Raw genomic sequence first — 11501 nt, 5'->3', positions numbered from 1 at the left:
GGAGGGGGGAGGGATAGCATTAGGAGATACATCTAATGCTAAATGACGAGTTAATGGGTGCAGCACACCAACATGGCACATGGATACATATGTAACAAACCTGCACATTGTGCACATGTACCCTAAAACTTAAAGTACAATAATAAAAAAAAGAAAAAAAAAACATCAACTTTAACATAATTGCGTCAAAATGTATTTTCCAGAATAAAGATTTTAGAAGCATATTTCAAATACCTCACTTTTCAAATTAATATCTGGTTGCATTGAATATCTACTGAAATATGCATGTACTTGCTAAAGGTTATTTTTTACATAGAAATTTATATTTATCCAGTTAGTTCTGTAACCCAAATATCTGTGGATTAGATAGCCACTATCAACCAAATGATGAGATCTCACTTTCTTTTCTTAGCCCCTACCTGACCCTTCCTTGACAAAGGCTGCTTTCCTGTAGAATATTTGGTTTAAATGGAGTCTGTCTCCCTCCTGATCTGGAGCAGGGTGTGCTGCAATCTGTTCTCCCCTGACACCAGGCTCCTCCTGATCACTCCATGGTTTCTGCCTAGAACCACAGAATTAGCATTGTCCCTTCAACAATACTTTTGCCATTACATGAACTTCTAATACTGGGTTTTAATGCATAATATGATTAATGGAAGTTTTGAGCATAACCACAGGGAATTACAACAATGTGGGGAGAGTAGACCTGGAAATGAGATGTTAAGATGATATTTCTGGATTCTAAGAATAGAAGATGAAAGAAGCTCAAACCCCATCTTTTGTTTCCCTCTAGGGAATACCCCAGTTCCTGACTTTGATTTCTTTTCTTGTAGTCATCCTAAGAGAGCCCACTTTCCTCTATTCACAGTGAAAATGTGCGCCTCTTTAGGAAAATCCCACCGGCTATGCACTTCCCCAGGACATTCCTGCCAGGGTATTATCCTTCCACCGGGACAATACTTCATGGCTGTCTATTTGCAATATCCGAGTTATGTAACGGGAATATTAGCATACAGGTTTTAGTAGTAGTTTGAGGAAAAGAGGGGGAGTTGGATGAGTTGCTTCACAGCAAACAGGTGTTTAAAATGGGTGTCAGGGCCAGGCGTGGTGGCTCATGCCTGTAATCCCAGCAATTTGGGCGGCCTAGGCAGGCCCCTACTTGAATTCAGGAGTTCGAGACCAACCCGGGCAACATGCCTAAACCCCGTCTCTAGAAAAAATACAGAAAATTAGATGGGAGTGGCGGTCAGTGGCTGTAGTCCTAGCTAAGCAGGAGGCTGAAGTGGTAGAACTGCCTGAGCCCAGGGAGATCGAGGTTCCAGTGAGCGGTGACGGCACCACTGTACTCCACCCTAGGCAAGAGAAAGATACCCTGTTTCAAAAAAACAAAATTAAGTTAAACGGGTTTCAGGGCCCCTGGATTCCTCTCCCACTCCCATCCACGTTTGGTATTCTGTTATTCTCTCCTGCTAGTAAATTACTCTTAGACAAAAAAAACACACTCATATATACACAAACACTCAAACACATGCATTCTTAAAAAATATGTATCTCAAGGAAAAAAATGGTATTAGTTTAAGATCAAATCAGTTTAAGATCAATTATAACCTTCACTCTGGGAGCAGACAGTGTGAAAAGTTGTATTCCCTTTCGGTCGATGGCCCTTGGCACTGTTGGTTCTTTGTCCTCTTTTCTCTCATTTTTAGCTTCCAGACTCCGCTTGTGGAGAAAATTTCTTATAAGGCACAAGCAAATTCGTAATTTAAGAAACAAAATAGCAGCTTTTCTCTCTTTATCATAAATTTAATGTGGAGACCCTTCCTTATGTTCCAAATGCTGATTATGGGAAACATTGTTTATTCCTGATGAGGTAGTTTGATGTTGTTTAATCCCATCAGAGAGACGGCAGGCCCCTTTCAGAGCCCTAGGGTCTGGATTTGCATGACATGGGAAAATTTTATCTGACTGATATTGACTTTGCTCCCTCTCTGAGACTATCTCAGGCATTTATGAGCAAGTATTGACTTATTTTACGATCCCAGTTTGGTGTTTGAAACCAGATGGTTCCTGGCTATCTTCCTCGGAGTACCTGGTATTTTCCATATGAAGTCATTTGCAGGACTTCAAATTGATCTAAACCATAAACAAACTCCCCAAAGGGAAAATTCTCCAGAGCCATAAATAAAATGTACACAATATTTGGAGCACTTTTGGCTTCTCTTTGAAATATATACATATATATATTTTAATTTAATTTAATTAATTTATTTATTTATTTTTAGATGGAGTCTCACTCTGTCTCTCAGGCTGGAGTGCAGTGGTGCGATCTTGGCTCACTGCAACCTCCGTCTCCTGAGTTCAGGCAATTCTCCTGCCTCAGCATCCTGAGTAGCTGGGACTACAGGCACATGCCACCATGCCTGGCTAATTTTGTAGCCTGTGGCTACAAATAGGACGTATATAAATTTATACCACATTACAATGGCTCCATACTCAACATTCCTCAGGCAAGATATTTCGTCCTTCCGAATAGACCCTACTTACATCAGGAAATTCCCCCGCCCCAGCAAAAAAAAAAAAAAAAAGGGTCCCTTATGCCAGTGAGTCAGATGTAATTATCACACATGTAATTATCACACAAATACCTGCCAAGTCTATCTTTTCTTATCTGGCTGCTCCTTCTAAGTAAGCTCAGTTACCTGCAAAGCTGTTAGAAGGAAACTTATTGCACTCCCTATTGAAGGTGACCCACCATAAGCATCTTTGTTTCTGCCATGGGCTGCCGTCTCCAGTTCTTCGTGTAGAAAGGAGGTGTTGAGATCAGTGCAATGGAGGGAGAATGTCTTATTTCGCCACATCGCGGCAGTGACTCACAATGACCCTCCTGGAAACAATTTCTTAAAATTTTGTCAGTGTCCTAGAATTTCATGATATTTTATAAATATATCCCTATTAGGGCCAGACGCGGTGGCTCACACCTGCAATCCGAGCACTTTGGAGGCTGAGGCGGGCAGATCACGAGGTCAGGAGATAGAGACCATGCTGGCTAACACTGTGAAACCCCATCACTACTAAAAACACAAAAAATTAGCCAGGAGTGGTGGCGGGCGCCTGTAGTCCCAGATGCTGGGGAGGCTGAGGCAGGAGAATAGCGTGAACCTGGGAGGCGGAGCTTGCAGTGAGCCAAGATCGCGCCACTGCACTCCAGACTGGGAGACAGAGTGAGACTCCGTCTCTAAATCAATCAATCTATCTATCTATCTATCTTTCATCTATCTATCTATCTATCATCTATCTATCTATCTATCTATCTATCTATCATCTATCTATCTATCATCTATCATCTATCTATCTATCATCTATCTATCATCTATCTATCATCTGTCTATCTATCTTTCATCTATCTATCTATCTATCTATCTATCTATCTATCTATCACCTATCATCTATCTATCTATCATCTATCTCTCTATCATCTATCTATCTATCTATCATCTGTCTATCTATCTATCTATGGTTTCTGGATTTAACCTCTCTAACCTAATGGTTCACAGGAATAAACACTGTCATCAGTTTAATCACTGTTCTTCTCTTCTCTGCTTTTGTTTCCACTTTGTTTCTCCTGAATGTGAAAAAGAAAAGTGACCACATACTTCACAAGCCAATGGTGTGGGGTGCTGTGTGCATATTTATGTGTGTGTGTGCACTCCTGAGCCAGAACAGCCACACTAGCAGCATCTAAGCACCTTAGCTCAACCAATGGAACTTACTATGCACAGTTTAACCATTATCCTGGGAATTTGCGAGAAGCAGTACTGTGTCTAATAAATACTGGCCATAAACCGAAGTAAGATTAATGGTTCTAATCTGCCTCTTCGCTTGCCTTTTCTTGGCTATGTTTGGTAATTTTTATCTTATCCATTTCTCTCTATTCTTTTCCTTCAGCTTCTTGGTTGCAGGCATTGGAGAACTCTGCCTTTCTTCCTTCCCATAACCTGCTCTAATTTACACTTACTGAGGTCCCTCACTATTATCCTATCTATCCTCCTTTCCACAGATTTTAAGATGGCTCAGGTTGGATCATTCTATTTGATCTTTGGATATTTGCTCTATTTCTCTTTAGTCTTCCTGAAATTGTGAAATGTTGCTAACCATGCTCCCAGGATTATGGTCCCGAATGGCTGTCATGTTGCCTCCATAAGGCAACTATATTGAAAGCCACCTCTGGGTTTTTATATTTTCAAGTTCTAGCAAGGGTAAACACTTGCCAACTTTAGCTTTGTGGGTTCATTATCTAGGCATAGGCACGATGAGGACCCTGACTATTGAATTCTACCTGTGAGAGTTGCAGGTACCAGGATGAAATCACTTTTTTCCAGATCCAAACAACCCAGAGCTGGGAGAGCACAAAAGAGGAGGGTTCATGCTTGCATATCTGGAATAAAGACTGCTTCAAGGACTTTCTAAAATAAGCCACAAGAATTTCTTTCTTTAGGACTGCAGCAATTCAGATAAGATGCTCTTGAAAGAACACCTGCCCACTAATGGCATCTCTGCCAATGAACTGATGCCAATTATTGCTTTCAGTCTCTAAAACCAAGAACTCTGTTTCCAAGCAGCTTATGAGAACTTCTCTTTTGCCAATAAAAGTTTCCCTTTACTCTCCCCTTTTCAGATGTATATGTGGCTTGCCATAGCTGTGCATATGGGGTTATAATCCACTTTTCTAATTCCTGAATAAATTAAACATATTTGGAGATATTTCTCTCTGATTTTTTTTTATTGGCATACCCTAGAACAAAAATAAGCTATTTCTATATTAGATAAGTAGATTACTGCTTCTGTATTTTTACAACTACGAGCTTATATTTGCAAAAAAGGTATAATAGTTATGTTTATATAAGATGGATCAAAGATTAAATGAAGCTAAGATGCACTTGAGAGACTGCAGAATCCACTGAGCAGAGAAAAGTCTATTTATATTTTTCTTCTTTAGATAACTCGGAACTACAAAAAGTTTATGCCTCTTTGCTCAAACCCAGTAGTCAGTATCATACGAAAGGATTTTGTTGATGTAATTCATATCCCTGAATTATGACATTAATCCTCTAAGTGCATATAGATTAAGTATAAAATCAAGGGATTAAAAGATCAGCTATACGAGTTTTACACATAAATATAATACAAACTCATAAAGTGTATAAAATCAAAATATTAATTATGTAAACCAAATCTATTTGATACCCAAGAGAATGGAGTAAATAAAAAGATACCGAAAACCGCATGATGGTACATAAATTTTATCCCAGATATTTTATTGGGAATGAAAAAGAAAGATATATAGCCTAAAATGTAGATTTTGGTAGCATGATTTGAACAAGTAGAAAGGAAAGAAAAAGATAATTAAAAGCCAGAGCAGATGGCCATGCTACTGGGGCAACATTGAAGCCGAGTACCATGCTCGAGCCCTTGAGACAGGCAGAGATGTGGGTGCAGTAAATGGTGAATGCTGAAGGTCTAAGGAATGGTGACTCAGGAAGTGAAAGTCAAGAGGAGAATCGTAGGGTCAAGAAGGTATTTACATAGGACCAGATGTAGATGAAAATACCTTTGTAAGTTGACTCTCAACAACAACAAACTAAAGTATATAAATCTTAATGTATACAATATGCAAGAAAAATATCAGATAAATGTTTAAAGATAAAGAATGTTTATGAAGGTTCTTATAATCACAAATGCTATAAATAGATAAATCCTCCATCAGTCTATTGTTTGGTTAAGTAAGTCATGGCACCGTTAAACACTGAAATAACTAGTAGCAATTAAAATGGTATAGGTTCTATCTTCACTAACATGGACACATGTTCACAATATTTATATGCGATGAAGGCAGACACAAAAGGCACAGAAAGCACAACCTAGCAAATATGGTAGAACTAAATTACACATACACACATAGGCACACATGCACACACACACGTAGAAAAACCCGGAGAAATAGATTTTCATAATGGGTCTCTGAGATAGCGGGATGAAAGGTAATTACTTTTTTCTTTTCATTATGTTTTGTAAGTTACTACTTACATTGACGAAGTATTGATTTTATCACCAGAAAATAATTCAACTAAGAGAAAAGGAAGGATGTGTCAATATAAAGCCACTGGTTAGAATGAAAGATGTGAATGTAAGCATATGGTCAGAGCTTTTGAAATTTTCAAAGATACTGCATCATGGGGAGCAAATAATCTGTTCATTTGCTATAATTTTTCCCTCCCTTGGGAGCATTAGAGCTATTAAAATAGTTGAGAAGAATGTAAGCCTGAATTGTTAAAAAAAAAAAAAAAAGAAAGAAACGAAAAAAGAAGCGCAGGGGCACTTCATGAAACACCATGAAATAGAAGTAATTACAGGTTTCATAGAATTTGTGCTGAAAATGACCTTAGAGGTTCGTTCCTCATTTTACACACAACGAAGCTGAGACCCAAAGAAGGTACTTAATATACTAACAATAATGCAAGTAATAGAATCAGAGACAAGACCAAAACTTGGAATTTATTTATTTTTAAAACTTTCAAATATGAAATCTTCACACAATGTCATGATTATTAAAAGTGGCAAGATGCAGAAATGAAACAAGACAAAAAAATTCTAAAAAAATCCAAAAGCCTAGAAAATAATATTTTATATGTATAATATATAGTTAATAAATCAAATGATGTATTCTGAGTTGGAGGCAGAAATATCTATATCAATCATAGTCTCTGCTCCATAATAAGACAGCAAACAGGAGGGCTCAAGCCATGTTTCTTGAGAATGCCACGACTGTTGATGTACTATGAAGGACCTTGCTTCCTTTAAAATTATGTGAGAGATTAGTGTCAATTCTAGGCTTTTGGATTAATGCAGCTGGACTATGTCTTTTCTCCAGCTGTGTGCCTCTCATTACAGCCTTCTCCAATTCTCCATACATAGAGAGGACATGTGATGGGAAATGACTCCTTTCTAGATCATGTTGCTTTTGGATATGATATAAAAATATGAGATCACTGTCAAACAAATAGCTCAAAATAAATAGTTCTCTGTTGTTGCAGAACTGTGTACAGCTTCCTTCTTGCCTTGTGAGTGGAGAATTAAGACTCATACAAATCTGACTTCAAAATCTCACTACCTTTGGCTCCCATACACACATACATACATGTACATGTACTTCCCTTCATATAACTAATTTGTTTCAAATATCCTTTTTCCAAACTCCTTGCTAAAGCTATGAAATATTTAATTCATTTTGTTTTTATCAGCTTCCAAAATTATGTCTACATAATCATTGTATGAATGCTATCTCAGCCTTTTGTATGAATCATTGTATGAATGCTATCTCAGCCTCTGGAATATAGGATACTTTCCCTTCTATCCTTTCTAAAAAATAACCTAAAGCACCAGTGAATTAAAATAAGGGAAAATAAATGAAGACAGACTGTCTTGCTCTGTTTTGGGGGGAAAAACAGAAATGAAGTCTGTAATGTCTTGTTTACCTCTTAATTGTCATCACATTGCTCAAATTGAACTCTTTGAGTTTTTTGGAGTTATTATTATATATAATTCCCCAGAAATTCCCATGTAATTTGCACTGATGAAAAACTGGCTTGTTCTAGGAGTAGTATAGACAGTTGCTGAGTAACTTTCTTTACCTTTCAATGCAACTTCTATATCTGAAGTCCTCAGCAGATGCTGTAGATTCCTTAGGCTTCCAACTGTGCCTAGAGAGAATGGTGTTGAGTGTCCACTCAGAGTCCAAACATCAATTGGTTTGTGCACAAATCATTTTGACCTTTTAGATATCATTCCAATCCAAGGAAACCTCAAGTCTGCTGTCTAAGGTGTACAGGAAATATAGTCTTATTTATAATGTCTTAAGCAATTAATAACCAGATAACATTTTATTTTTACCCTGAATAAGATTTGAGGATGGTGGAATAGTTAGATTCAAAAAATCTAATCCTTGTTGCAATTATGGTCTTTAGAATCTCTAATGTTACCTGTTTAGATTTGGTTAAAACACCACTAATTAGTGTGCTTCTTCCTTCAATTAATTTATATAACATTTAAACTAAAATCCCACTTGTATTTATAGCCTACACTATTCTTTTGAACAGAAATATGTAAGTATGAAGGGCTTACACCTGTATGAAGAAAGTCAAAATACAGTGAAAGTCCCCTGATTATTATGTTACTATTCCTGTTCCATTTTAAGAAATCTCTAAAAATTGGTTAAATTAAGACTGTATTTTATAGTTTATTTTTAGGGATACAGTTAGACTATTTTTAAGACCAGTTTTAAATAAGATATGAGTTTATTAAAATGTATTTTTCTATGTCAAAGCCTGATTATGTAAATGTATATGCATATTCTCAACAGTTGTGTTATGTTGGATAAGATACTCAAGTTACTTATCTTACTTAAATCCTCCCTATTAAAAAATAGGATGATCTTAAACCTATCTTAAAGAGGTTAATGGAATTACATGAGTAGAATACTGTCTGCATATAGTAAGCATTCAACAAATGTTAATTACTATTATTATATTTCCACATGTGGTCATCTGGGTTTTAATCTTTGGAAAATTAATATTATTTATTTATTTCAATAGTTTTGGAGAACAAGTGGTTTTTGGTTACATGGATAAGTTCTCTAGGGGTAATTACTGAGATTGTGATGTATCCATCAAACAGAGCAGTGTACACTGTACCCAGTGTGTAGTCTTTTATCCCTTGCCCCTGCCCCCATGCCTCCCACCTTTCCAAAGTCCATTATATTATTCTATGCCTTTCTGTCCTCATACTTTAGCTCCCACTTATAAATGGGAATATGGGATGTTTGGTTTTCCATTCCTAAGTTACTTCAATTGGAATAATGAATCATCCTATGAAGACAGTATCACCCTAATTCCAAAACCAGTAAGGGACATAGCCAAAAAAAGAAAACTACAGACCAATATCCTTGATGAACACAAATGCAAAAATCCTCAACAAAATACTACCTAACTGAATCCAACAGCATAACAAAAAAGATAATACACCATGATCAAGTGGGTTTTGTACCAAGGATGCAGGGATGGCTTAACATATTCAAGTCAATAAATGTGATACATCACACAAACAGAATTAAAAGCAAAAATAATGTGATCATCTCAATAGGTGCAGAAAAAGCTTTTGACAAAATCCAGCATCACTTTATGATTAGAACCTTCAGCAAAATTGGCATAAAAGGGACATGACTCAAGGTAATAAATGGCATGTATGACACACCCACAGCCAACATTATACTGAATAGGGAAAAATTGAAAGCATTCCCCCTGAAAAATGGAACAAGATATGATTGCCCAGTTTCACCTCTTCTATTCAACATAGTACTGGAAGTCCTAGCTGAGCAATCAGACAAGATAAAAAAAAGTCAAGGGTATCTAAATTGGTAAAGAGGAAGTCCAGCTGTCACTGTTTGCTGATGATATGATCGTATACTTAGAAAACCGTAAAGACTCATCCAAAAAGCTTCTAGATCTGTTAAATGAATTCAGTAAAGTTTCAGGATGCAAAATTAGTACACACAAATCACTAGCACTGCTATACATCAACAACGACCAACCTGAGAATCAAATCAAGAACTCAATCACTTTTACAACAGCTGCAAAAAAAAAAACCATAAAAATATAGCAAACCAAGGAGATAAAAGATCTCTACAATAAAAACTACAAAACACTGCTGAAAGAAATCATAGATGACACAAACAAATGAAAACACATCCCATGCTCATGGATGGGTAGAATGAATATAGCAAAAGTGACAATACTGCCAAAAACAACCTACATATTGAATGCAATTCCATCAAAGTACCATCATCATTCTTCATAGAAGTAGAAAAAAAATCCTAAAATTCATGCCAAACCTAAAAAGACCCTGCATAGCCAAAGCAAGGCTAAGCAAAAAGAACAAATCTGGAGGCATCACATTACCTGACTTCAAACTATACTACGAGACGGCTATGGTTACCAAAACAACATGGCACTGGTATAAAAATAAGCCTATAGAACAGTGGAACAGAATAGGGAACAAAGAACTAAAGACAATTGCTTATAGCCAATTCATCTTCAACAAAGTAAACAAAAACAGAAAGCAGGGAAAGGGCACCCTATTCAAAAATAATGCTAGGATAACTGGGAAGCCACATGTAGAAGGATGAAACTGGAACTTCATATCTCACCTTATGCAAAAAACAATTCAATATGGATCAAAGACTTAAGCCTAAGATCTGAAACCATAAAAATTCTAGAAGATAACATTAGTAAAACTCTTCTAGATGTTGCCTTGGGAAAAGAATTCATGACCAAGAACCCAAAAGCAAATTAAAGAACCCAAAAGCAGTGAAAACAAAAATAAATACATGGGACCTAATTAAACTGAAAAGCTTCTGCACAACAAAATAAATAATCAGTAGAGTAAACAGACAACCCAGAGAATGGGAGAAAATATTCACAAACTATTCATCTGACAAGTAACTAATATCCAGAATCTGCAAGGAACTCAAATCAGCAAGAAAAAAACAAAAAATTCTCATCAAAAAGTGGGTAAAGGACATGAACAGACAATTATCTAAAGAAGACATTCAAATGGCCAACAAACATGAAAAAATGCTCAACATTACTGATTATCAGGGAAATACAAATCAAACCCACAATGAGATACCACCCATATCAATCTGTTCTAACACTGCCATAAATATACTACCTGAGGCCAGGTGAGGTGCAGTGGCTCATGCCTGTAATCCCAACACTTTGGGAGGTGGAGGCGGGTGAATCACTTGGGCTCAGGAGCTCAAGACCAGCCTGACCAACAGGGTGAAACCCCATCTCTACTGAAAAAAAATACAACAACAACAAAAAATAGCCAAGCATGGTGGCACGTGCCTCTGTATAGCCAGCTACTTGGGAGGCTGAAGCAGGAGAATTGCTTGAACCAGGAGGTGGAGGTTGCAGTGGGCCAACATCATGCCACTGCACTCCAGCCTGTGCAACAGAGTGAGACTCCCTCTCAAAATTAAAAAAAAAAAAAAAAAAGATACTACCTGAGACGGGGTGATTCATAAAGAAAAGATGTTTAACTGACTCACAGTTCCATATGGCTGGGGAGGCCTCAGGAAACCTAAGATCATGGTGGAAGGTGAAGAGGAAGCAAGGCATGTCTTCATAAGGTGACAGGACAAAGAGAGGGCACGCAGTAGAAACTGCCACTTTGAAAACCATCAGAGGCCGGGCGCGGTGGCTCATGCCTGTAATCCCAGCACTTTGGGAGGCCGAGGTGGGCCGATCACGAGGTCAGGAGATCGAGACCATCCTAGCTAACACGGTGAAACCCCGTCTCTACTAAAAACACAAAAAAATTAGCCAGGCGTGGTGGCGGGCGACTGTAGTCCCAGCTACTTGGGAGGCTGAGGCAGAAGAATGGCC

This window comes from Hylobates moloch, unplaced genomic scaffold (genome assembly GCF_009828535.3).
Source record: "Hylobates moloch isolate HMO894 unplaced genomic scaffold, HMol_V3 SCAFFOLD_22, whole genome shotgun sequence".
NCBI lineage: Eukaryota > Metazoa > Chordata > Mammalia > Primates > Hylobatidae > Hylobates > Hylobates moloch.
Note: the sequence above shows the minus strand (reverse complement) of the source record.